The sequence below is a fragment of the Oncorhynchus kisutch genome, linkage group LG8, assembly GCF_002021735.2.
Source record: "Oncorhynchus kisutch isolate 150728-3 linkage group LG8, Okis_V2, whole genome shotgun sequence".
Classification (NCBI taxonomy): domain Eukaryota; kingdom Metazoa; phylum Chordata; class Actinopteri; order Salmoniformes; family Salmonidae; genus Oncorhynchus; species Oncorhynchus kisutch.
In genome coordinates this window covers 41,826,944-41,853,894 of record NC_034181.2, presented here as the reverse complement: position 1 = coordinate 41,853,894, position 26,951 = coordinate 41,826,944, and the positions used below count along the sequence as shown (strand labels likewise).

At 44.5% G+C, this 26,951-nt stretch overlaps 1 protein-coding gene across 1 annotated transcript in view; it reads left to right on the top strand.

The window, feature by feature from the left end:
• LOC109894862 (fibrinogen C domain-containing protein 1) overlaps window positions 1-26,951 on the top strand; it is a 165,840-nt gene that overhangs the window by 118,627 nt on the left and 20,262 nt on the right. The window lies entirely within an intron of this gene.

The following is a 26,951-nucleotide window of genomic DNA, read 5'->3' as shown; positions in this document are numbered from 1 at the left end:
CAGGGAGGGAATCCCATGTCTGGTGTGGACCTGACACAACTGCCATGTCATGATTATGACAGTCATAACATATCATAACGGCAGTCATTCTACCTGCCAGGCCTGTCGGCACACAACATTCTTCTCTCCCAGTAATTAATTCATGACATGGCCTATTTGCCAATGCCTCCTGGCGTATTGATCGCAGTCTGAATAGTGATTCCTTATTACATGCTGGTGATTGAGGAACAATCCAGAGAGTGTGCTGCTCACGATACAATCCCATCACTCTGCTCGATTAGAAGAACATGCACACATCTCAGGGACAGGCAGGGACCTTGCTGCAACGACAAAGATTTGCTGAATGTCATCACCCTGAAAAATGACAGTCCATTAGAGTGCATTTTAAGCACCTCACCAGTTAACATATGAAGTGGCACACATTTGATGTTCTGGGTAGGTTACTACTCTTGACCCAGATGTCTTTCGGGCAAATTTTTTTTCATGCTACAGACTCTATTTCAGCAACAGCAACTGATTAAAATTTGAAACTGTGAGCTTAGATTTTGGTCACCAAAAGTTACATTGCAGTGTTGAGATAGACCTCTGTTTGTTGTCGTGCAGTTGCATTTGCATAACTCATATGAAAGCATACTTTTTGCATTAAGAAGAGGTGAGTTATATATCAGGTCAAGTGTTCACATCCGCCTGGGATTTTCTTCCACCATTTTGAATTGCCACGATGTTATGATAAGAGTGTAACCAGGCAGGCGTAAGGGGCATACAGTCTATTTTGGACTGGAATCTAAATAACTTATACCCTTTTCACACTACTGAGCCGAGCCGAGCTGTACTGTGCTGGCCAGTTAGCCACCATAGCTGCTGGAACTGGCCACAAGGCTGGAAAGGATCATGTAAAAAGAAAGTGTCTGAGTTTGTACAGTGCAGTTGGGATTTTTAAAAAAAAATGTGTTTTGGAACCCAGGGCTTTGGTAGCCTGGGGAACTAAAGGAAGGGACTTACATGTACATCCAACCAGACACACTTATTTTTGTTTTCTGTTGCAAAACATTTTAAAATGTGTTCCTTTTCGTGCCGTAAGGAACACAATCCAGGCTAGGGAAGGCAGGCTAGTGGGATGTGGCCATGACCGTTTGTCTTGTCAGGCCGGTGCCCCACTTTCCCTGAATGGAATGCTGACTCTGTAACTTTCTAATCCTTCCGCAAACCCACTAGTTTCCTGCCACTCTCTCCCTCGCTCACTTTTACTCTTTGTTTTCATATTCAAATTTCGAGTTCCATTGATTTCAATAAGCTTAGATAAGCAGTCACCTTGCATCTCTACCCATTAGAATTTTAACAACTCCATAGAGAGTAGGCTATGGAGTCTGTGCAAAATAGCTTTTCCCATGTCTCACTAGGTAGGCCACTTTGTTCGCTAATGGGAGGAAGGTCCATTAAAAACCAACGAACTTTGATGACAGATGTCATAACAAGACTTTCTTAGCAGAATTAATGTGTTACCGCTATTGATCAGTCCTTACATCATTCCTTACTCTCAGGTTTGTTGCCATCTTAAATAAAGGAATTTGAACTTTAGCACACATTTCAAAGAGTGCCTTTTCTAAATATGAAAACAAATGCCTATATTTAATCGTTCTACCATTAATGGAGTCATTTTCTTTGGGACATTACTTTATACATGATCTACACTGAACAAAAATATAAATGCAACATGTAAAGTGTTGGTCCCATGTTTCATGAGCTGAAATAAAAAGCCACTCTAAAATGTGCATTTTTTTCACACAACACATTGACGTAGGTGTCTCAAGTTTTGAGGGAGCATGCAATTGGTATGCTGACTGCAGGAATGCCCACCAGAGCTGTTGCCAGATCATTTAATGTTAATTTCTCTACCATAAGCCACCTCCAACGTAATTTTAGAGAATTTGGCAGTACGCCCACCCGGTCTCACAACCGCAGACCACGTGTAACCACACCAGCCCAGGGCCTCCACATCCGGCTTCTTCACCTGCGGGAGCCGGATAGCTGATGAAACTGTGGGTTTGCACAACTAAATCATTTTTGCACAAACTGTCTCAAGGAAGCTCATCTGCGTGCTCATTGTCCTCACCAGGGTCTTGACCTGAGTGCAGTTTGGCGTCGTAACCGACTTCAGTGGGCAAATGCTTACCATCAATGGCCACTGGCATGCTGGAGAAGTGTGCTCTTCACAGGTTAATCCCGGGTTTCAACTGTACTGGGCAGATGGCAGACAGTGTAGTGTGTAAGGTGTCGTGTGGGCGAGCGGTTTGCTGATGTCAATGTTGTGAACAACATGCCCCATGGTGGTAGTGGGATTATGGTATGGGCAGACAGGCATAAGCTACGGACAATGAACACAATTGCATTTTATCAATCGCAATTTGAATGCACAGAGATATCGTGACAAGATCCTGAGGCCCATTGTCGTGCCATTCATTCACCGCCATCACCTCATTTTTCAGCATGATAATGCACAGCCACATGTCGCAAGGACCTGTACCCAATTCCTGGATGCTGAAAATGTCCCAGTTCTTCCATGGCCTGCATACTCACCAGACATGTCACCCATGTTTGGGATGCTCTGGATCGACGTGTATGACAGCCTGTTCCAGTTTCCGCCAATATCCCGCAACTTCAGACAGCCAATGAAGAGAAGACGGGACAACATTCCACAGGCCACAATCAACAGCCTGATCAACGCTATTTGAAGGATGTGTCACGTTACATGAGGCAAATGGTGGTCACACCAGATACTGACTGGTTTTCTGATCCACACCACATCCTACTTCATTTCTTTAAGTATCTGTGAACAACAGATGCATATCTGTATTCCCAGTTATGTGAAATCCAAAGATTAGGGCCAAATTATTTTATGGCCATATCTATCTCACAGCTCTCCTCTGCCTGCTGTCTCTCAGGTCGATGTTCGCTCCAGCGTGGAAATCAGTGACGTCATCCCATTTTATTACTGGTAGGGATATACAGTACCAGTCAAAAGTTTGGACACACCTACTCATTCAAGAGTTTCTTTATTTTTACTATTTTCTACATTGTAAAATAATAGTGAAGACATCAAAACTATGAAAGAACACATATGGAATCATATAGTAACCAAAAAGTGTTTAACGCCGTTCGTCTGTAGAAGGAGAAGCAGACCAAAATGCAACGTGGTGGTTACTCATGTTCTTTAATGAAAAATTAACTATACATGAAATAACTTAAATATACAAAACAACAAACGGACCGTGAAAACCTATACAGCCTATCTTGTGACAACAAACACAGAGACAGGAACAGAGACAACGATAATCACCTGACTGATTGAGAACCGCCTCAGGCAGCCATAGACTATGCTAGACACCCCACAAAACCCCAAGACAAAAACGCACCACAATAACCCATGTCACACCCTGGCCTGACCAAATAAATGAAGACAAACATAATATACTTCGACCAGGGCGTGACAGAACCCCCCCCCCCCCCCCCGCTAAGGTGCGGACTCCCGGACGCACATCAAAACAATAGGGAGGGTCCGGGTGGGCGTCTGTCCATGGTGGCGGCTCCGGCGCGGGACGTGGACCCCACTCTATCAATGTCTTAGTTCCTCCCCCTCACGTCCTAGGATAGTCCACCCTCGCCGCCGACCATGGCCTAGTAGTCCTCACCCAGAACCCCACTGGACTGGGGCAGCTCGGGACTGAGGGGCAGCTCGGGACTGAGGAGCAGCTCGGGACTGAGGAGCAGCTCGGGACTGAGGGGAAGCTCGGGACTGAGGGGAAGCTCGGGACTGAGGGGAAGCTCGGCACTGAGGGGAAGCTCGGCACTGAGGGGAAGCTCGGCACTGAGGGGAAGCTCGGCACTGAGGGGAAGCTCGGCACTGAGAGGAAGCCCAGCATTGAGAGGAAGCTCAGGCAGGTAGTTGGATCCGGCAGATCCTGGCTGGCGGATCTGGAAGAGTCTGGTTGACTGGCGGATCTGGAAGAGTCTGGTTGACTGGCGGATCTGGAAGCGTCTGGTTGACTGGCGGATCTGGAAGCGTCTGGTTGACTGGCGGATCTGGAAGCGTCTGGTTGACTGGCGGATCTGGAAGAGTCTGGCTGACTGGCGGATCTGGAAGAGTCTGGCTGACTGGCGGATCTGGAAGAGTCTGGCTGACTGGCGGATCTGGAAGAGTCTGGCTGACTGGCGGATCTGGAAGAGTCTGGCTGACTGGCGGATCTGGAAGAGTCTGGCTGACTGGCGGATCTGGAAGAGTCTGGCTGACTGGCGGATCTGGAAGAGTCTGGCTGACTGGCGGATCTGGAAGAGTCTGGCTGACTGGCAGATCTGGAAGAGTCTGGCTGACTGGCAGATCTGGAAGAGTCTGGCTGACTGGCAGATCTGGAAGAGTCTGGCTGACTGGCAGATCTGGAAGAGTCTGGCTGACTGGCAGATCTGGAAGAGTCTGGCTGACTGGCAGATCTGGAAGAGTCTGGCTGACTGGCAGATCTGGAAGAGTCTGGCTGACTGGCAGATCTGGAAGAGTCTGGCTGACTGGCAGATCTGGAAGAGTCTGGCTGACTGGCAGATCTGGAAGAGTCTGGCTGACTGGCAGATCTGGAAGAGTCTGGCTGACTGGCAAATCTGGAAGAGTCTGGCTGACTGGCAAATCTGGAAGAGTCTGGCTGACTGGCAGATCTGGAAGAGTCTGGCTGACTGGCAGATCTGGAAGAGTCTGGCTGACTGGCAGATCTGGCAGCTTCTTGCAGACTGACAGCTCTGGCTGCTCCTTGCAGACTGGCAGCTCCTTGCAGACTGGCAGCTCCTTACAGACTGGCAGCTCCTTACAGACTGGCAGCTCTGGCTGCTCCATGCAGACTGGCAGCTCTGGCTGCTCCATACATACTGGCAGCTCTGGCTGCTCCATGCATACTGGCAGCGCTGGCTGCTCCATGCAGACTGGCAGCTCTGGCTGCTCCATGCAGACTGGCAGCTCTGGCTGCTCCATGCAGACTGGCAGCTCTGGCTGCTCCATGCAGACTGGCAGCTCTGGCTGCTCCATGCAGACTGGCTGCTCCATGCAGACTGGCAGCTCTGGCTGCTCCATGCAGACTGGCAGCTCTGGCTGCGCTGAACAGGCAGGAGACTCCGGCAGCGCAGGAGAGGAGGAAGGCTCTGGCTGCGCTAAACAGGCGGGAGACTCCAGCAGCGCTGTAGAGGAGGAAGGCTCTGGCTGCGCTAAACAGGCGGGAGACTCCAGCAGCGCTGTAGAGGAGGAAGGCTCTGATAGCGCTAGACAGGCGGGGGACTCCGGCAGCGCTGGAGAGGAGGAAGGCTCTGGCAGCGCTAAACAGGCGGGAGACTCCAGCAGCGCTGTAGAGGAGGAAGGCTCTGGCTGCACTGAACAGGCGGGAGACTCCGGCAGCGCTGTAGAGGAGGAAGGCTCTGATAGCGCTAGACAGGCGGGAGACTCCGGCAGCGCTGGAGAGGAGGAAGGCTCTGGCAGCGCTAAACAGGCGGGAGACTCCGACAGCGCTGGAGAGGAGAAAGGCTCTGGCAGCGCTGAACAGGCAGGAGACTCCGGCAGTGCAGGAGAGAAGAAAGGCTCAGGCGAGGCGCACTGTATGCCTGATGCGTGGTGCTGGCACTGGTGGTACTGGGCCGAGGACACGCACAGGAAGCCTGGTGCGGGGAGCTGCCACCGGAGGACTGGTGTGTGGAGGTGGCACAGGATGGGCTAGACCGTGAAGGCATACTGGAGATATTGAGAGCAGTGCTGGCACAGGACGTGCAAGGCTAGGGATGTGCACAGGAGGCCTGGTGCGTGAGGCTGGCACCAACTTCACCAGCCGACTAACACGCACCTCAGGACGAGTATGGAGCGCTGACCCAGGTGCCATCAAATCCCCGACACGCTCCGTCGGACGAATATCGTACCTAAAGCACCAAACTAGCAACTCCCTCATTACTCTCTCCTCCAATTTCCCCATTAACTCCTTCACAGTCTCTGCTTCGCTCACCTCTAACACCGGCTCTGGTTCTGGTCTCCTCCTTGGCTCCTCACGATAAACAGGGAGAGTTGGCTCAGGTCTGACTCCTGACTCTGCCACACTCTCCCTGAGCCCCCCCCCCCAATACATTTTTGGGTCTGACTCTCGCGCTTCCTTCCGCGCCGCCGTGCTTGTCTCTCCAACTCCATTCTCCTATAACCCTCTTTGCACTGCTCCAGCGAATCCCAGGCGGGCTCCAGCACTCTCCCTGGGTCGACCGCCCACCTGTCTATTTCCTCCCAAGTAGTGTAGTCCCGATATTGTTGCTCCTGCTGCCGCTGTTGCTTCTCCTCATACCAGCGCCTCTCAGCTCTCGCCGCCTCCAGTTCTTCTTTGGGGCGGCGATATTCTCCAGGCTCATCCCAGGGTCCTTCTCTGAACAATTCATCTCCCCATGTCCATTCCTCTCTTTGTTGCTTCTGCTGTTGCTGCCTGTCACCACGCTGCTTGGTCCTGGTGTGGTGGGTGATTCTGTAACGCCGTTCGTCTGTAGAAGGAGAAGCGGACCAAAATGCAGCGTGGTGGTTACTCATGTTCTTTAATGAAAAATTAACTATACATGAAATAACTTAAATATACAAAACAACAAACGGACCGTGAAAACCTATACAGCCTATCTTGTGACAACAAACACAGAGACAGGAACAATCAGAGACAACGATAATCACCTGACTGATTGAGAACCGCCTCAGGCAGCCATAGACTATGCTAGACACCCCACAAAACCCCAAGACAAAAACGCACCACAATAACCCATGTCACACCCTGGCCTGACCAAATAAATGAAGACAAACATAATATACTTCGACCAGGGCGTGACAGTGTTACATAAATCTAATTATATTTGAGATTCTTCAAAGTAGCCATCCTTTGCCTTGATGAAAGCTTTGCACACTTTTGGTATTCTCTCAACTAGCTTCATGAGGTAGTCACCTGGAATGCATTTCAATTAACAGGCGTGCCTTGTTAAAACTTAATTTATGGAATTTCTTTCCTTCTTAATTCGTTTGAGCCAATCAGTTGTGTTGTGACATGGTAGGGGTGGTATACAGAAGATAGCCCTATTTGGTCAAAGACCAAGTCCATATTATGGCAAGAACAGCACAATGCAAAATCAATATGCAGAAAAAAAACTATGTTAAAATGTATGTGTGTGTGGAGTGCATGTTTGTGTGTTTGTTTCTCTTCACAGTCTGCGCTCTTCCATAAGGGGAAGTTTTATCTGTTTTTTATCTGATTTTACTGCTTGACTGAATTACATGATGTTGTATAAATAGTCTTGAATAAAGAATGTAGTCAGGGGTCTATCTGTAATCAGTACAGAACAGTAATAGACTAAAAAAACTCAAAATAGAAAATAAACATGTAATAAGTTATACACTGTGTACAATTAGGTGATAATGCCAGAGAAGTCGGTATTTGGAGGATTCATTGGCATGGGTGTTGTTGTTGTTAAGTTGAAGGCCGGAAAACCATGCCAATATATTCTCTAAACACCGACTTCGAGGGCATTATCTACTTTTATACAACATATTCAGATAATGATTGACATATTTTCCTATATTTCTTTATTTTGATGAATTGATAATGATGATAATTTCACCATTCCACGACATATAGTCCCGACACAAATCTAGGGTAGCTACCCAAGCCGGCTGGTCATTTGTTCTGATTTGCTAGAAACACGACCCAGTCGTTCAGTTTTTTTGTTCTGTATCTATGGACGCGATCCAGTCGTTCATTCTAAATGTTCCATTGCCTGGCATTGTTCTTATCCCTTTGCTTGATAACCAACTACGGCTAACTTACAGTCAGGTCAAAAAGTGCAGCCAGAATAACAGCAAAGCAGCCTCATTTGCATTTGTTTAAGCTGTTTTCAAAAAATAACTTTTGGATACATCCATAACAATGAGCTAATGAGGCGCGATCTCGCCTGGTATGGATATTGTGCTCACTCATCAGGACACTGTTGTTCAGAGGAGTTAGCCAACACAGCTAAAACAATCACATCAAACAGAAGCTGGAAAGACTGCAAACTAGTTGCACTTCGTTTCATTTGTATATATCCATAAAAATGATGCCAGCTGATTCATGATTTCGACTGGTTGAGAAACGCTGCCTGTCTGTCTCCTTCCGACTCTTGACACGTTCATTACTATGGGACAGCTGGAGAATGAATTTGAATATTGAAACAATTTTGCAAATATCAGAAAGACAAAAAGCAAGGTTTATACAAATCTCTGCCGTTGAAAACTAAATGTTAGTCTAAAAGAAATGTCAGATAATGTCAAGATGCTTTTTATATTGGAGATCAATTTTATAAATTGCTTGGCTGGGCTGATGAGTCAGTGGATTGTGCAGTCAGATGGAACAGAGTAAATATGCATTTTAACTCAGATTTAGCCGGTGGTATTGATGTCACGTGTTAAATGCACTTCAATCAGTGTAGATGAAGGAAAGAAGACAGGTTAAAGAAGGATTTTTAAGTCTTGAGACAATTGCAACATGTGTTGACCAGCAGCATACCACCCTGCATCCCACTGCTGGCTTGCCTCTGAAGCTAAGCAGAGTTGGTCCTGTTCAGTCCCTGGATGGGAGACCAGGTGCTGCTGGAAGTGGTGTTAGAGGGTCAGTTGGAGAAACTCTTTCCTCTGGTCAAAACAAAATAATACGCCAGGGCAGTGATTGGGGACATGGTGCTGTCTTCTGGATGGAATGTTAAACAGGTGACCTGTCACTAAAGCTGCTCTTATTGTAAGAGTAGGTTTGTTTACCATGGTGTCCTGGCTAAATTCTTAATCTGGCCCTCATACCATCAGGGCGACCTAATGCTTCCAAATGGCTCATTAATCCCCCCTCTCCCCTGTAACTATTCCTCAGGTCATGGCTGTAAATGAGAATGTCTTCTCAGTCAACTTACCTGGTAAACGACGAATCATGTATGTGTGCCATTGAGGGTGAATGGGCAATACAAAAGATTTAAGTGCCTTTGAACGGGGTATGGTAGTAGGTGCCAGGTACACCGTTTGAGTGAGTCAAACTGCGACCCTGTTAGATTTCTCATGCTCAACAGTTTCCCTTGTATATCAAGAATGGTCCACCACTCAAAGGACATCCAGCCAACTTGATACAACTGTGGGAGCCTTTGGAGTCAAGATGGGCCAACATCCCTGTGGAATGATTTCGACACCTTGTAGAGTCCATGCTCCAATGTTCTGAGGGAGAAAGGGGGTGCAACTCAATATTAGGAAGGTGATCCTAATGTTTTGTACACTCAGTGTACAGTATATAGGAAAGACACCAAGAGACAACAAAAATACTATTTACACACGGTTCATATTCTTATATACAGTACAGTTAAATTAGATCTTTAGAAAGAGCAGACGCACTCCGTAGTTGGGGGGTGTTTAGTCCCGGGGTCCCAAGCTTGGTGACGAGCTTGGAGGGGACTATGGTGTTGAACTCTATGCTATGCATTCTCACATAGGTGTTCCTCTTATCTAGGTGGGTGAGAACAGTGTGGGATGCAATTGAGATTGCATCGTCTATTGATCTGTTGGGGCGGTATGCAAATTGGAGTGGATCTCTAGGATGTCTGGGATGATGGAGTTATAACAAGCAATCAGTTAATCAATCAAATGTATTTATAAAGCCCTTTTTACATCAGCCGATGTCACAAAGTGCTATACAGAAACCCGGCCTAAAACCCCCTAACAGCAAGCAATGCAGATGTAGAAGCACGGGTGCTAGGAAAAACTCCCTAGAAAGGCAGGAACCTAGAAAGAAACCTAGAGAGGAACCAGACTCTGCGGGGTGGCCAGTCCTCTTCTGGCCTTTCAAAACCTTTCAAAACACTTCATGATTGCAGATGTGAGTGCTACAGGACAGTAGCCTTAGAGTTCTTGGGAACAGGAATGATGGTGGTCAGCTTGAGACATGGGGATTACAGACTGGGACAAGGAGAGGTTTAAAATGACTGAATATGTCTGCCAGCAGTTCTGCGCATGCTCTGAGAACATGCGCTGGAATACAGTCTGGGTGTCGACCTGATCGGAGAGCGAGATCACCCAGTCCCCTGGGTCAGCGGGGGCCCTCATGCACGGTTGTTTTTGTCGAAGCGTGCATAATATGCTTTGCATTCGTCTGGTAGAGAGGCATCATTGGGCAGATCAAGGCTGGGTCTTGCTTTGTAATCCGTAATGGACGTAGCCCCTGCTACTCCCTTCGGGCATCTGAGCCTGTGTAATAGGATTCCACCCTGTTCATATATTGTCATTTTGCTTGTTTGATGGCACTGCAGATGTCATAGTGGGACTTCTTGTACTTGTTTGTGTCCTCAGAGGTAGCCTCGGGGTTGGCTGCGATAGCCGTGTGTGTGGTAGCCCTGTCCTTCAGCTTAGCACCATCCTCAGTGTTAATCCATGGCTTTTAATTGGGGAAGCAGCGAACCTTGACTGTGGGGACGGTGATGAATTTCCTAATGAGGCCAGTGACGGAGGTGCTTAGCTCGTCGATGCTATCTGCGGAGTCCTGGAACATATTCCAGTCAGCGTTAGCGAATCAGTTTTGTAGCATAGCCTCCGATTCGGATGATCATTTCTCAACGGAGAATCACGGGTACTTCCTGTTTCAGCTTCGGCTTGTAGACAAGAAGCAGGAGTAATCTGATTTGCAGAAGAGTGGACGAGGGAGGGCCTTTTATGCTTGCTTGTGGGTAGAGTAACGGTGGTCTAGGACTTTATCGCCCCTAGTGGAGAAGGAGATGTGTTGGAAAGCAGCATCCCGGTGCATAGTTTCCTGCTTGTTTATTGCCTTGTACAGTTTGTCATATGCTAGCTTGTTGTTCTTCTTGTCTTGAGGTGGAGGAATACATACAGCAGTCACTATAACAGTGGAAACCTCTCTTGGAAGCTAGAAGGGTCGGCATTTGACCATCAGGTATTGCAAAATGGGTGAACAATGGGCCAAAACTTCCACTGCGATAGAGTCAGCACACCATTTGCTGTTTATGAAGAGGCATACCCTTCCCCTCCACGGTTTCCCTGAATCCAATGTCCTGTCTGCTCGGTGAATGGAGAATCCATCGAGATGGATAGCCACGGGGGTATCTTGTCCGACAGCCATGTTTCAGAAAAGCAGAGAACATTGCAATCACCAGAGTCCCGTTAATAGCAAATCCGCGATCAGAGGTCATCCATCTTATTATAAAGAGATTGTACATTGGCCAATAGAATGGATGGAAGATGTGGCCGGTTTTCTCTTCACCTTAATCTCTCCTGCCTCTTTTTGGCCGGCGTTTCCTCTTAGATAGCCCAAAAATTGGGTTGGAATTACACAAAGAGCCCAGGGCAAATGGGTCAAAGTTGAAGCCAGAATTGTCTGCCGATCTGATGTAAAAAAAAAAATACAAATAAAATAAAAAGTTATTGTCAATCCTCAGAAATTATAGCGGATACATTTTGTACAAAAAAAAGTAAAGATAAATGCCAAAAGAAAATAGCAAACGTTGGGTCGGAGATCGCAAGATGGCAGCCATACAGTACTGCGCCATCTTCTCTGTTGGTGAGTCTGATATGTGTATGGCCTCTATTCATTTATCTAGAATGTTATCTTAAAATAGTACAGAGTGCATTAGCAGGCGTCACCAACAGTGAATACATTGTTGTAGTTGCCAATATCTTGACAATAATGCATTGAGCTCCATGTCAAAAGAGAGCATAACTGTTCTGAGACGTTCTCATAATTAGTTATTTGTCAGCGTGACACTGGTGTGACACTGGTGTGATGCCTGATCACACAACTAGTTTTGATCTTTGTGTCAAGACTATTCTAACCATAGGTCTCCTTAAATACGTCTCCCATAGTGCTCCTTCATATCTACTTGTCAAATAACACCATGGAGAAATGGTGTGGGAATGAATGGGCCCTAATCCGGTTCCAATCAGCCCTTTTCACACAATGCAGCACTTCCCACTCCCAGAGTGTCGCCTACTTTGAATGGACACAGCCAGCGAGCAGCCCTATTGTATTGAATTTCCTAAAGATGAGCCACCATGATATCAGCTTGTCCCTGTTGTTTTGTTTGGCAACATAAACACACAGCTAATTCTCTTATGTTTATGTTGTGTGGCCCATTCTCCTGCCATGTTGAATAAAACATTGTTTGGCTTAGATTGGGATTGTTTAAGACAAACTACTTACCTTACTCTGCGAGTCACTCTCTCTCTTCCACTGAAATAAATTAGAATCAACTTGCTAGTTTCAGACACTGTGTACCCTTTGAGCCTTTTTATCATTCCAATTCATACCTCTGCAATCTGCAGCCAACTTGGAAGTCCTCGATTTTTGAACACAAGGCCTGGAAATGGGATGAACAGACTAGAGCTACAAGCAGATACCATAACTACTTTCCCTTGACTAATGCAAAATCTTAGCCACATACCATAACATATTTCCTCCGTATCTCCAACTTGATTTGATCATTTGGATAGGCTTGTTTTCAATAAAATGCATTTTGTACTTTCGAATATATGATTTTTTGACTCTACAGCTGTGTGACCTTGTTGATCTTATTGGTCACATACACATGGTTAGCAGATGTTATTGTGAGTGTAGCGAAATGCTTATGCTTCTAGATCCGACAGTGCAGCAGTGTCTAACAGGTGATATCTAACAATTCCACAACAACACCTAATACTCACAATCTAGTAAAGAAATGGGATAAGAATATATAAGTATAAAATACTGTATATGGATGAGCAGTGACAGAACGGCTAAGTTTCAATAGATACTAGTAAAGAATAGATAGTGAAGGATACAGTATACATTATATACATATGAGATGAGTAATGCGAGATATGTACGCATTCTTAAAGTGCCATTATTAAAGTGACAAGTGTTCCATTTATTAAAGTGGCCAATGATATCAAGTCTGTAGGTAGGCAGCTGCCTCTCTGTGCTAGTGGTGACTGTTTAACAATCAGATGGCCTTGAGATTGAAAAACAGATTCTATCTCTCTGTCCCAGCTTTGATGCACCTGTACTAACCTCGCCTTCTGGATGGAAGCGGGGTGAACAGGCAGTGGCTCGGGTGGTTAATGTCCTTGATGATCTTTTTTGCCTTCCTGTGGCATCAGGTGTTGTAGGTGTGCTGGAGGGCAGGTAGTTTGCCCCCGGTGATGCGTTGTGCAGACCGCACCACCCTCTGGAGAGCCTTGCAGTTGTGGGCGGTGCAGTTGCCATACCAGGCTGTGATACAGCCCGAAAGGATGCTCTCAATTGTGCACCTGTAAAAGTTAGTGAGGGTTTTTGGTGACAAGCCAAATTCTTTCAGCCTCCTGAGCGCTGTTGCGCCTTCTTCACCAGACTGTGTGGACCATTTCAGTTTGTTGGTGATATGTACACTGAGGAATTTCAAACTGTCCACCTTCTCCACTGCTGTCCCGTCGATGCGAATAGGGGGGTGAAAAATGGCCCTGTACTTTTTGACTCAGACCGGCCCATCAAAAAAAAAAAATGCGATACAACACCACCCACACAACCCACGCCACACTTTATGTAAACAAGATTACTAAACAATATTTGTAACAATAACTTTAGTAAAATAGATGTAAAATAGAACAATGGGAGGAGGTTGGCTAGAAGGAGAACATATAGGCACAATGGCACTGGCAGCAAGGTGGCAAGAATATCTGGAACCATCTGACCAGTAAAATAAATAATACAGGAAGAAATGTGTTGGTGAAAAGACTGGTGAGTAGGCAAGTCATAGAATAAAAAAATAAGCATATTTCCTACATCCTTAAATTAGCAATTTCTGCAGCAGCTCACTTCTCTCAGCAATGCCGTCTATGACCCAGTCACTGCCCAGGGCCATTAAAACATCTTGCTCAGTAGCCATGAGCATAAAAGCTTCCAGGTGCTGTTGTGATAGAGTGCTCCTGAGCCTACCTTTGATGAATTTCAGAGTAGAGAAGCTCCGCACGTAAGCTACCTGGGTTACTGACAGGGTAAAGAGGAACTTGTAAGCAAGGCCCAGGATGTGGTATGCGTCGGTCAATAGGTTGTACTGACTAAGAATACGGTAGCAACACACTGGACAGTCCTAAAAGATGAACAGCTCTTGTTCACCATTCTTCTAGTCCACTGTTCTGCCAGACTCATGAGTTCTATGTAAATTGGACACCATTGCTCTGCTGTCAAATTTTATGAAACATTTGCTTAGTTCTTGGGGTTGGGGGCTGTCTGTGGAAGGCCACTGGCACTGGGTGTTATCTGACTAAAGTTTTTAGGGTCCAGAAGAGCCATGTCGGCATACAAAGTGCCATTACTCAGAAATCGCTGATGGATGCCATCTATAACTGTATCCAGAATTTGATTAGGGACACCAATCCTCTATGCACTCTCTGCCCCAGTAAAAGTCTCATCTTGTGGCATCTCTCCAGGCATGGTTTTCTTCTTTCAAGCCCTTTTCGTTGGCAGAGTGGTCTCTAACTCCAGCTCTGTTTCCTCATCCCATCCCTGCAACTTCCTGTTAGCCCACAGAACAAATGTGTCTGCAGCTGCCCTTGACTTTTTCAAAATGTCTTGCCATTCTTTTCAGCTGCTCCTCTGTAGACACAACCACACGGTGCGCAGACAGAATGTCCATTCCACTTGTTTGAAGATATTTTGAGACTGGTGAGGTGACCTGAAATATTCTGAGGAATATCTGAGCTGGAAGTATTGTTTCATACTTCAGCATCCCCTCAACGTATCCTTGAGCCTTGACCCGTGCAGTAGTGTTGATGTTTTTTTTAAATCTTGTATGGTTGAAAGAGTGAGAAGGACATCAACATACAGGCCCTCGTCTGGATTTCCCAAAAATCTCCAAAGACCTTCTTTAAGGCACTGTCTTTAGCCCACCAGCGTGTCGCTCCAATTGGAGCAAGACGTCTGTCTCTTGGGGTCCTTGCTCTCCTTCTCCCAAATGTTCACCCTCTGGTCGGATTCACGGAAGAACACAGCGATGTTGTTAAACGAGAGAAAAAAGTGACCCACTTGCCAAGACACTCTCAGTTGTGTCTGCCAAAACAAGGTTCAAAATGTGTGCATAGCACCACACATGCACTTGATTGGTGGATTTTGCAGAGAGCAGGGCAGAGAAGCCTTTGTACTGGCCTTGCATACTGGAGGCTCCATCAGTAGAATTGCCAATGCACTTGCTGATGTGCTTCAGGTTTTTCAGTACTTCACTCAGTACCTGGACAAGGTATTGTCCACTGGATGCTTCGCATTTCACCACAGCCACAAGCCTCTCGTGGATGACGTTCGTCACATATCTGACTATGAAAGAGCATGATCTTGTGTTGTAATGCGTAGTGTCCTGCGTAGTGTCAATCTGGCCTGCATTGTGTGTTGGATGGTGGTAATGATGTTATCAATGGTAGTCTTTGATAATAGTGATTAGAGAGCCTCTGCCCCCTCTTGACCCAGACTCAAGCAGTTTTTTTTCTCTACGCAGTCAGTGAGATGCTTTTTCATACACATATACTTTTCCAGCAAATGTATCATCTCTAAAAAGTTGCCATGGTCAATGCTGCTGTCATCTAGTGTATAAGCTGCTTCAGACTGCATGCCTCTGTAGCTCAAACCCCTCTTGCCTTTAACAACATCTATAATGTGCTCTAACACTTGCCTTCTTCTGCGCACTTGCTCTCCATGAGCAGACATCTGACTGGCGATGGACAGGCTTTCAATGTTACCTTTGGAGAACCTTAGAAAGTAGGCCTCAGCTTAACCTCTATGCATAATGCTCTTCTCATGCTCTTCCACTCTCTGATGGATACGCTTCTAGTCTGCCATTCCATTCATGAAAGGACTGTTCTCTGTGGGCTTTTCAAATGCCATACAAATGAAGCAGAAGAAAGTATGGTTCTCTTCACTGTATGACAGCCACTTCCTGATTGGTCCCATCTTTACAAAAGAAATCCTTCTGCACCACAGACTTTTCACAATTTAGTTGGGGGTGGAAACTAAAAAACATACCTAGGTCCCCTGACTTCGGCCTCTTAAAAGAATCAAAAATTGGGGTGGCTCAATCTACATTTGTCCACTGCAGATAAACTATCCTCAACCTGGATGAGTAATTAGTATAAATTAGTATATTAGGATAATATTATAACATTAAATAAAAAATAGTATGTTAACATAGTATAATGTTAGTATAATTAATAGTGATTATAGTATACTATATAGCACTAGTATAATATTAATTCCAATTGGACAATACAGCAGTTTATGAAATACACAACCAACATTTATAATTTTTTTAGTTTTTCTGTCATTAAAATCTTGTGCAAGTAAAATGGTCTACATTGGTGGTTCATCTAAAAGGTTTTAATGCTAAGTACTAACTTGTCAATAATCATTCATGCATAACAATGAGTTCAACATTTCAAAAGTTTGCTGTAGCACAACCTTTTTTTAATGTCCTGCCCCATCCAGGCTGTGATTTGTTGGTTCACAAAAAGTGACATTGACGAGCACTTGTTTCAACAAAAGGCACCCGATATAGCTAAACAGCCAGCTAGCCAAACCCAAACATTGCTTATCTTATCCCTATTGTATTCTGTCTTATCGCTTCAGCTGCAAAACCTTGACTAAAAGTTGAACTGGTATCGCTGGGCTCAATAGGCTGCTTTCTCTGCTCTCTCTCCTCTCTGCTGCCAGTGCCTTCAGGCTCACTAGGCTGAGATGATTGACTGGTAACGGCGCCAAATGAATCATTTGTTATTTTAAAACATTTGGCTACATCAGCCTCAAGGAACATCAACCTCTTCCATCAAGGCGAGACCCAAAATGCAGAGACAGGAGGCAGATGGTTGGAGTCTTACAATGTTTATTAATCCAAAGGGGTAGGCAAGAGAATGGTCGTAGACAGGCAAAAAGGTCAAAACCAGATCATAGTCCAGGAGGTACAGAGTGGCAGACAAGCTCATGGTCAAGGCAGGCAGAATGGTCAGGCAGGTGGGTACAAAGTCCAGACACAGGCAAGGGTCAAAACCAGGAGGACTAGAAAAAGGAGAATGCAAAAAGCAGGGGAAACCGCTGGTTGACTTGGAAACATACAAGATGAACTGGCACAGAGAGACAGGAAACACGTTGAATACACTGGGGAAAATAAGCGACACCTGGAGGGGGTGGTTACAATCACAAAGACAGGTGAAACAGATCATGACACTCTTCTCTCCGCTTTTCAGCACCACTCATCTTGCTCATCTTGCTCCACTCAACTATTTATCCAAATGTCACCACTTAACAGAGATGGGAAAGGGGCAGGGCCCAGGTAAAGTTAGAATGGACTGGACCAAAAGTAAATTGCTGGGCGAGATAGGCTGACAGATGTAATATCCAACCGTAATGGCAGTGGGCCAGCAGCCCACTCACCTGAGACAGTCAGACACACAGCACTTGGTTATTTTTATTTAAGCGGGGGCTGGGGCTATTTATATTTTGCATTGCATCGGCCCCAATTGTCAGGCGGCCCACAGGGGAAAACTCCCAGGGCTCCAAATGTCCAGTCCGTCATAGGGTGCTCCCTTTGCTATTTCTTGAAGTCCACGATTATCTCTTTTGTTTTGGTGACATTTAGTGAGAGATTATTTTCCTGACACCACACTCCGAGGACCCTCACCACCTCCCTGTAGGCTGTCTCGTCGTTGTTGGTAATCAAACCTACCATTGTTGTGTCGTCTGCAAACTTGATGATTGAGTTGGAGGTGTGTATGGCCATGCAGTAGTGGGTGAACAGGGAGTTCAGGAGGGGGCTGAGAACACACCCTTGTGGGGCCCCAGTGTTGAGGATCAGCAGAGTGGAGATGTTGTTTCCTACCTTCACCACCTCGGGGCGGCCCGTCAGGATGTCCAGGACCCAGTTACACAGGGCGGGGTTCAGACCCAGGGCCTCAACTTAACCTCTCTAGGGTACGTGGGACGGTAGCGTCCCACCTCATCAACAGCCAGTGAAACTGCAGGGCGCCAAATTCAAAACAGAAATCCCATAATTAAAATTTCTCAAACATACATGTATTTTACACCATTTTAAAGATACACTTGTTGGAAATCCAGCCGCAGTGTCCGATTTCAAAAAGGCCTTACGACGAAAGGACCGATTATGTTAGATGAGTGCCTATTCACAGAATAACACAGCCATTTTTCTAGCCAAAGAGAGGATTTACAAAAAGCAGAAATATAGATAAAATGAATCACTAACCTTTGATGATCTTCATCAGATGACACTCATGTATGTTACACAATACATGTATGTTTTGTTCAGTAAAGTTCATATTTATATCCAAAAATCTGAGTTTACATAGACGCGTTGTGGTCAGAAATGCATTGTCTCAAACAAACATCCGGTGAAAGTGCAGAGAGCCACATAAAATGACATTTTAAACATTGATAAACTATACAAGTGTTTTCATGGAAATACAGATAAACTTCACCTTAATGGAACCGCTGTGTCAGATTTTAAAAAACGCTTTACGGCGAAAGCACACTATGCAATAATTTGCGATTATGTTAGCTAGCCACAGCAACCCATACAGCCATTTTCCAGCCAAGGAGTGTCACAAAAGTCAGAAATAGCATTAAAATTAATCACATACCTTTGAGGATCTTCATCTGGTGCCACTCCCAGGTCTCCATGTTAGACAATAAATGTTTGTTTTGTTCGATAATGTCCCTCTTTATGAGCAAAAACCTCCTTTTTGTTTGCGTGTTTTGTCCAGTAATCCGAATGCAGAAGGCACGTGCACTAATTCCAGGATGAAAAGTTTTTAAAAAGTACAATAAAAGTTAGTAGAAACATGCCAAACGATGTTTAAAATCAAACCTCAGGTTGTTTTTGTCATAAATAATCAATAATATTTCAACCGGACAAAAGCTTCATCAATAGGAAAGGAGAAACAAGAAAGGCGCGTTCACAATCAGGGCGCATGGCTGATGAATGGAAATTTCCACTGGTCACTGATTGTAAGTGCTGTATCTCCCACATTTTTTCAGAGTAAAAGCCTAAAACAATTCCTAAAGACTGGGCACATGTAGAGGAAGGCACAGAGCTTGTGAACTTTGTCCTAAGTCTTTGTATGGTGGATAGGCTTTCAATGGAAAAACAGCCTTTCAAAATAATAGTACTTCCTGGTTGGATTTCCCTCAGATTTTCATCTGCCATATCAGTTCTGTTATACTCACAGACATTATTTTAACAGTTTTGGAAACTTTAGAGTGTTTTCTATCCAAATATACCAATTATATGCATATCCTATATTCTGAGACTGAGTAGCAGACAGTTTCATTTGGGCATGCTTTTCATCCAAAATTCCGAATGCTGCCCCCTACCCTAGTGAAGTTAATGATGAGTTTGGAGGGTACTATGGTGTTGAATGCTGAGCTGTAGTCAATGAATAACATTCTCACATAGGTATTCCTCTTGTCCAGATGGGATAGGGCAGTGTGCAGTGTGATGGCGATTGCATCGTCTGTGGACCTATTGCGTCGGTAAGCAAATTCAAGTGGGTCTAGGGTGACAGGTAGGGTGGAGGTGATATGATCCTTGACTAGTCTCTCAAAGCACTTCATGATGACAGAAGTGAGTGCTACGGGGCAATAGTCATTAGTCGGGCCGCATCAGTGGCATTGTATTGTCCTCAAAGCATGCAAAGAAGTTGTTTATTTGGTCTGGAAGCAAGACATCGATGTCCGCAACAGGGCTGGTTTCCTTTTTGTAATCCATGATTGTCTGTAGACCCTGCCACATACATCTCGTGTTTGAGCCGTCGAATTGCAACTCTACTTTGTCTCTATACTGACACTTTGCTTGTTTGATTGTCTTAGGGATGGAATAACTACACTGTTTGTATTTCCAGTCGCCTTGCCATGATTAAATGCGATGGTACATGCTTTCAGTTTTGCGTGAATGCTGCCATCAATCCACGGTTTCTGGTTGGGGACGGATTTAATAGTTACAGTGGGTACAACATCTCCTATACACTTCCTAATTAACTTGCTCACCAAGTCAGCGTATACATCAATGTTATTATCTGAGGCTACATGGAACGCATCCCAGTCCACGTGATTGGAGCAATCTTGAAGCGTGGAATCTGATTGGTCAGACCAGCGTTTGATAGACCTGAGCACGGGCGCTTCCTGTTTTAGTTTCTACCTATAGGAGGGGAGCAACAAGATGGAGTCCTGGTCAGATTTGCCAAAAAGAGGGCGGGGGAGGGCCTTGTATGCATCGCAGAAGTTAGAGTAACAATGGTTGAGTGTATTACTCGCTCGTGTACAGCAATCAATATGCTGATAGAATTTAGGTAGCCTTGTTCAGAAATTAACTTTGTTAAAATCCCCATCTATAATAAATGCAGCCTCAGGATATGTGGTTTCCAGTTTGCATAAAGTCCAGTGAAGTTCCTTGATGGTCGTCTTGGTATCCGCTTGCGGGGGTATATACACGGCTGTGATGATAACCGAGGAGAGTTTTCTTGGGTGATAATAAGGTCAGCATTTGATTGTGAGGAATTCTAAGTCAGGTAAACAAAAGGACTTGAGTCCCTGTATGTTGTTACAATTACACAATGAGTCGTTAATCATGAAACATACACCCCTGCCCTTCTTCTTACCGTTGAGAGGTTTTCCTGTTGGCGCAATGCACTGAAAATCCAGTTGGCTGTATGGCCTCCGACAGCATGTCCCCAGCTAGCCATGTTTCCGTGAAACAGAGTATGTTACAATCCTGGATATCTCTTTGGAAAGCAACTCTTGCCCTGATTTCGTCGACTTTGTTAACTAGGGACTGGACATTAGCAAGTAATATACTCGGAAGCGGTGGGTGGTGTGCGCGCATCCGAAGCCTCACTAGAAGATCGCTCCGGCACCCTCTCCTCCGGCGGTGTTGTTTTGGGTCGGCCTCTGGAATCAGGTCAAATGCTTTGGGATGTACAGACAAAGGATCTGCTTTGGGAAAGTTGTATTGATGGTCGTATTGCTGGTTGTGCTGGTAAATTGACGTCTCTCTGATACCCAATAGTTCTTCCCGGTTATATATAATAACACTTAAGGTTTTCTGGGCTAACAATGTAAGAAATAATACATTAAAAAAAACAAATACTGGACTGTTTCCTAAGGACTAGAAGCAAAGCTGCCATCTCTATCGGCACCATCTTGATGCGGTTGAGAACTCGGCAGAGGTGTGGACTCGAGTCACATGACTTGGACTCGAGTCAGACTCGAATCACAAATATGATGACTTGCAACTCGACTTTGACTTTAACACCAATGACTCATGACTTAACTTGGACTAGAGCCTTTTGACTCGAACTGACTTGATACCCTCCCCAAGCCCAAATATGAATAAGGATGCCATTTAAAAAAGTGTACAGCACGTCAACTCTTCATTTAACAGATTACAGTTGGAATCGGACAGCAGCCAATCAAATTGTGCCAGTGGAGAAAAAGTTGTGCGTGCTAGTACAGAGGAACGTTGGCGGGTGAATTCAGATGGAGCCCTTGGAAAGATGATACCCCAAATTATTATTTTCGGTTATAAAGACTACGCTGTAGTCAACTAAAAACAGATTGCAACTTGCAAAACATGCAGGAAGAAAATAACAAACGGAGGAGCAACAACTTCCAAATTTGTTCAACATTTGAAGCTGCACAAAGAACGGTAAGTCGTGGCTAATATAGCAGCTATATATAACTGTGATAGTGTAGCATGTAGGCTAACATAATGTTAAATCAATGAGCCTCCACACAGTCAGCCAGTGCGGGGAACGTGATCATTGCACCCAAGATTGAGCTGCAACTGGCTAGGCAGTTGGTAGCCTAAATCCTGCATGATGTTACTGCTTTTCCTAAAACCATTGACATACTATATGTTAGCCTACTGTAACCACACACAGGGTGGGGATGGGTGTGTGTGTGTGTGTGTGTGTGTGTGTCTACATCTCCCGATTGCGCACAGTTCATGGAGACCCATGTAGGGCAGTACAGCATGAATCATCCACAGCACAAAGCTATCAACAATGCAGTACTGTCCAACCTGGTTATTGCAACTTGCCTCTGTCTATTGTGGAAAACAAGAGCTTTTGTCACTTTCTGTAAGTGGTTGACAGTAAGTACAGCCCAGTGTGTCATAGAACATTGACATCAAAAGTAGAGAACCTCGCTACAAAGAGACGTTCAAAACTGAAAATTCAGTTGAGCAACACAGACCTTGTTTCAGTCACAGTGGACATTTGGTCCGACCGAAAGATGAGGGGGTTCCTTGGTGTCACTGTGCACTGTATGGAGAAAGATGGAGAGTGGATACAGCTCAAGTCCAATCTCTTGGCCTGTGACCGCTTCAAAGGCCCACACACGGCCAAAAGAATCTGTGAGCAATTTGAGGCCATATGTGGTGAGTACAGCATTTAAGATAAATTGGACTATATCATTAGTGACAATGCTGCCAACATGAGAAAAGCATTCACAGTGTGCTTCCCCATTGAACAAGAAGATGAAGTACATGACGAAGATCACCTTGATGATCACACTCTCCAGCTGGTGGTGGGAGATGGCTTGAAAGAAACAAAAGTGATGACTCCTTCTCTTTCAAAGTTATCAAAAATCAGCTCACTGCTGCATACAAGCACAACACAGAGGTGTTTGAGGCTGAATCCCTGCTGCTGTCAACACAAGATGGAACTAAACACTGAGACAAGTGAAGGCAGTTATCCAACGTGACCATCTAAAGCTCAGTCATGTTCTAGAAAAGGCTGGGCACAAGGAGTTGTTGTTCACAGTAGGGGAGTGGAATAAGTTGAAGGAGTTGGTGGGCATCCTGAAGCCATTTGGAGAAGCAACAGTTATGACACAGGGGGAGAAGATAGTCACAATAAGTTCTGTTGTTCCCTCAGTCCTGTCCCTGAATCACCACCTGGAGCAGCAGAAGCCTCAAGTCCATTTCCTGAGCGGCCTGGTCAGAAGTCTCCAGGCATCCCTGAACAAAATATTTCTTGGAATTTTCATCAATGTGAAAATGGCCAGGACACAAGATGGAATCACTTCCCCCTTTTCAGATCCAGTCTACCTCAAAGCAGCTGCCTTGGATCAGGCTTTTTCTCTGATGTGGGTGGAGCACCATGTGCTGGTCAAGGAGGAGGTCAAGGAACAGGTGGCACAAAGAGTGAAAGTGAAATATTATTGAGTTTAATGTAACTTTTTCTCATAATTCAATACAATTGACTGCAACAATAATACTTGTTCAGTTTAACCCACTGCATCACCAATACTCTAATACCGGCCCTTTAGTTTCTGCTATGCTTTTACATGTTTTGCCAGATCTGATTGTGAAAGATGCTGCAGGGACTGAGCAAGCTATGCTTCTTGTTGATGAGGAAGAGCAAGAGGACCATAGTCTTGGACAAGAAGATGGGCTGTTTGCAGCATACTGTAAGAGGCAGAAGAAAGCTGTTGGGACCTCTCCAGCACTACAGCTAAGTCACTACCTTGACACATGCGAAGGACAGAATGCCCTCTTGTTCTGGGCAATGAACATGAAGCATCTTCCTTCACTGTCCCGAGTGGCCATCAGGGTCATGGCAGTGCCTGCCTCCAGTGCTCCGGTGGAGCGTGTCTTCAGCCATGGTGGCATCATACCGCGACCTCATCGTGCACAAATGACTGACAGACTTTTATCGAATTTGGTATTTTGCAAATGCAATACATCATAGGGCCCTGAGAAAAGAGAAAAAAATGAAACTGTTTATGCATTACACACACACACAAACACACATACACACACACACACACAGTCTCCATGTTCAGGTTTTATCTCAGACATTCAGGCCAGTGTTCAAATTGTAGGCCTACTTGAAGATCAGTAGCAGTTTTTTGATGTACCTTTTAATAAATGTTTAACTTTATGTCAGGATTGATTTATGTGTCTAGGGTATATCTGGAGGGAAAGCGAGAGAGAGAGCACTACAATATTTTGTTTTTGTTGTCATATTGATGTGTCTTTCTCATGGCTACCCATGTATTTCCATGGAAATTTAAAGTTTATTTGGAAAGTAATAAATAAATATATTTTTAAAAGCATTCATGATTTACGTAAATTTAATATGCTAACTCTTACTCTTGTTAAAAATATGAAATGGTATTACATTTGGTGAAGAGCACATTATGACTTGTTTAGGACTCGAAACTCAAAGTTTAGCACTTGAAACTTGACTTGGGAGTTGTCTTTCTTGACTTGAGACTTGACTTGGGACTTCCCAGTCTTGACTTTGGACTCGACTTGGGACTTGAGTGCTAAGACTTGAGACTTACTTGTGACTTGTAAAACAATGACTTGGTCCCACCTCTGGAACTCGCCATCACTCATTTTTACTATAGCTGCATCTGAGTGGCGTAATGACTAATCGTGTGTACTTTGCCAAGTGCTCAGAGGGAGAAAAAGCCTGACTAGCCGAGGAGGTCAAATCAGGTCAACGCCATGGAAGATAAGATGCTGATGATCCTAAAAGTGAATTTAGCTTGGTTGTATCTCTGCGTTTTTCTCGATACCATCATACAACCAGAATAGAATTTCAGAATGTCATCGCTATCATTGCTGATAGTTCCGATAGTTCAGAAGAGTTTACAGCAAAAAGATTTGAGCATCCAGTCATATTTATCTCAAGAGATAAGTGAATACACTGATGGAGAATTATCATCTTTGAATGAATTATACTGTCTTCTTTAAATGTGTGCATAAATCACTCAGCCCAACACAGCTGTTTGTGTGGTAAATACAATGTATCCATCTGTGGTGTTCAGCTACTTCAATTCTTCTGTACATAACAGGACCGTGGTAATGCCATGTTTGACGAAAGCGTTCACCAACGGCCAACTTCTCATGAATTGACTCTTTGTAGAGAGTGGTTGACTACCAAGCTAGGAGGCCAATATTTGTTTAGTTGGAGTACGAACAGAGGGAGACAATTGTGCTTATTCGTATGGCTAAATCCAAGAGAAGTGTGTGAGTGATGACGACATCTAGGATTATTCTAATGCAGTCCCTCTTATGGGGAGAGGAGTCTCTTCCCATCCTTATTGTACAATCTTCATTAGCTCAGCTTTAGCAGAGAACGGCACTTTATTTTTAATTGAATAATCGCTATTTCATAAGCCTGGAGGTTATACAATGACAGAGGTTAGCTGGATATTCGGGAGACTCCCCCGGGAGTGTTCCCCTCAGAATTGCTGATACCAGGAGGATTCTTCTCACAGAGAAGAATGTAAAATATAAAACAAGAGCCGCATCAAGCCTAATTAAATCTTCACCCTTATTTGCATAGAACTGCGCTGAAGGCAGAGAACAGTTTTGCCAAAGCAATCCTGCACAGAAAACCCAAGCCTCTTCAATGCAGACAAGCGCTGGAAATAAATCAAATGAATACTGATGCAGTGGTGTATGTCTGTCTATGGTGCCAAAGCCATAGAGAAAGACAGAAATTAGAAAATATGGGGACGTAGGGCGGGCCCCAGGTTTCATAGCGGGATGATTCATTTAGGACAAAACTGAGGGGATCCATATCTCCCTTTCTGAGAGGCGTTCAAGACCCCCTAAACTAGACCTGCGACTCTCAAGGGTGGCACTGACATCTGTGTGATGTACTCTATGAAGTCAGCTCGTGTCTCCTCTTCCTCCTCATCTTCCACCTCCTCCTTGTCCTCCTCTACCTCTCACCTCCCTCTCTTTGCCATTATCTGACAGGGAAGGGAGAACAGCCGAGCTAGATGTGTTACCAAGAACAAGCTCTACTGAGAAGTAGAATCCTGCTGCTGCTGCTGATGTGCACAGTGTGTTCTTAATAATTGATGGCAAGGAATGTTGCATCTGAGGAGAAAGGGAGTCTAGTTGTGATCAGAACCAGGTTGAGAGATCAATGTTTCCTCCTACCACAATGTGTATCAAATGTGGCCAATCTCCAAACAGAGAATTGGTACAATAATTTCTCACCTTAAAATGTATGCAAACTTATTTTTGAATGAATAAGTCTTCAAATATTTGACCAATTTGCAGTTTCTACATAATCATTCCACTTCAGCGATAGTGACATGTAGGCATCACCATTCAAACCTACTTTGAGATGTAAACAACTGCCTCAACTTTATGTTACGTGTATTTTTCACTAAAGTCATATCTGATAATTACATGTCCAATACATTCATTTTTGTTTTAATCTCAATATCAAATCATTTATGGGTAAAAATGTACCTTACTGTGATAGTTTTCCATTTAAAATGGTTAGAAAGAAACAAAATAACTTCTTAGCAAAAGGTAATTTCGCAAGCAAGAATGTTGATATGGTGGTCTGGGAGTGGTCTGAGTTGAGAGGGGAAAACTGAAAATGTGTTGTTATTGGCAGAGAGGTTTGGAACTCTCTTTCATATTGGTCTATTAACTAATTTATTACCTGGTGATTTCACCAATCAGGCCAAAACTCTATCCCACCAAAACAGGCACAAAATCTCGGCAAACTTTTCAAACAGCTCTTACACTAAATGGGGATTATCATCATTTTCACCATTTCACAGCATTATTCCAACCTCATAGTGTGGAAATATAAAACACAGGAATATCATGTTTTTGACTGCACGGGGCCATTAATGACTTTCATTATCTGATTATTAATAATTCCATCAACACCTTATCCATGCAAAGAGTAATTATGACTTAAGTCTTAAGTCATAAGTCTTAATTTATGTGTCAAAGTGATTAACAAAAATATTGAAGGCATTGCCAATTATCAATTATCTGAATGTTCAGATTGAGTTTGAGATAATGGATATGCTGTTAAATGTCTCCACTGCAAAGAATGTTATTTT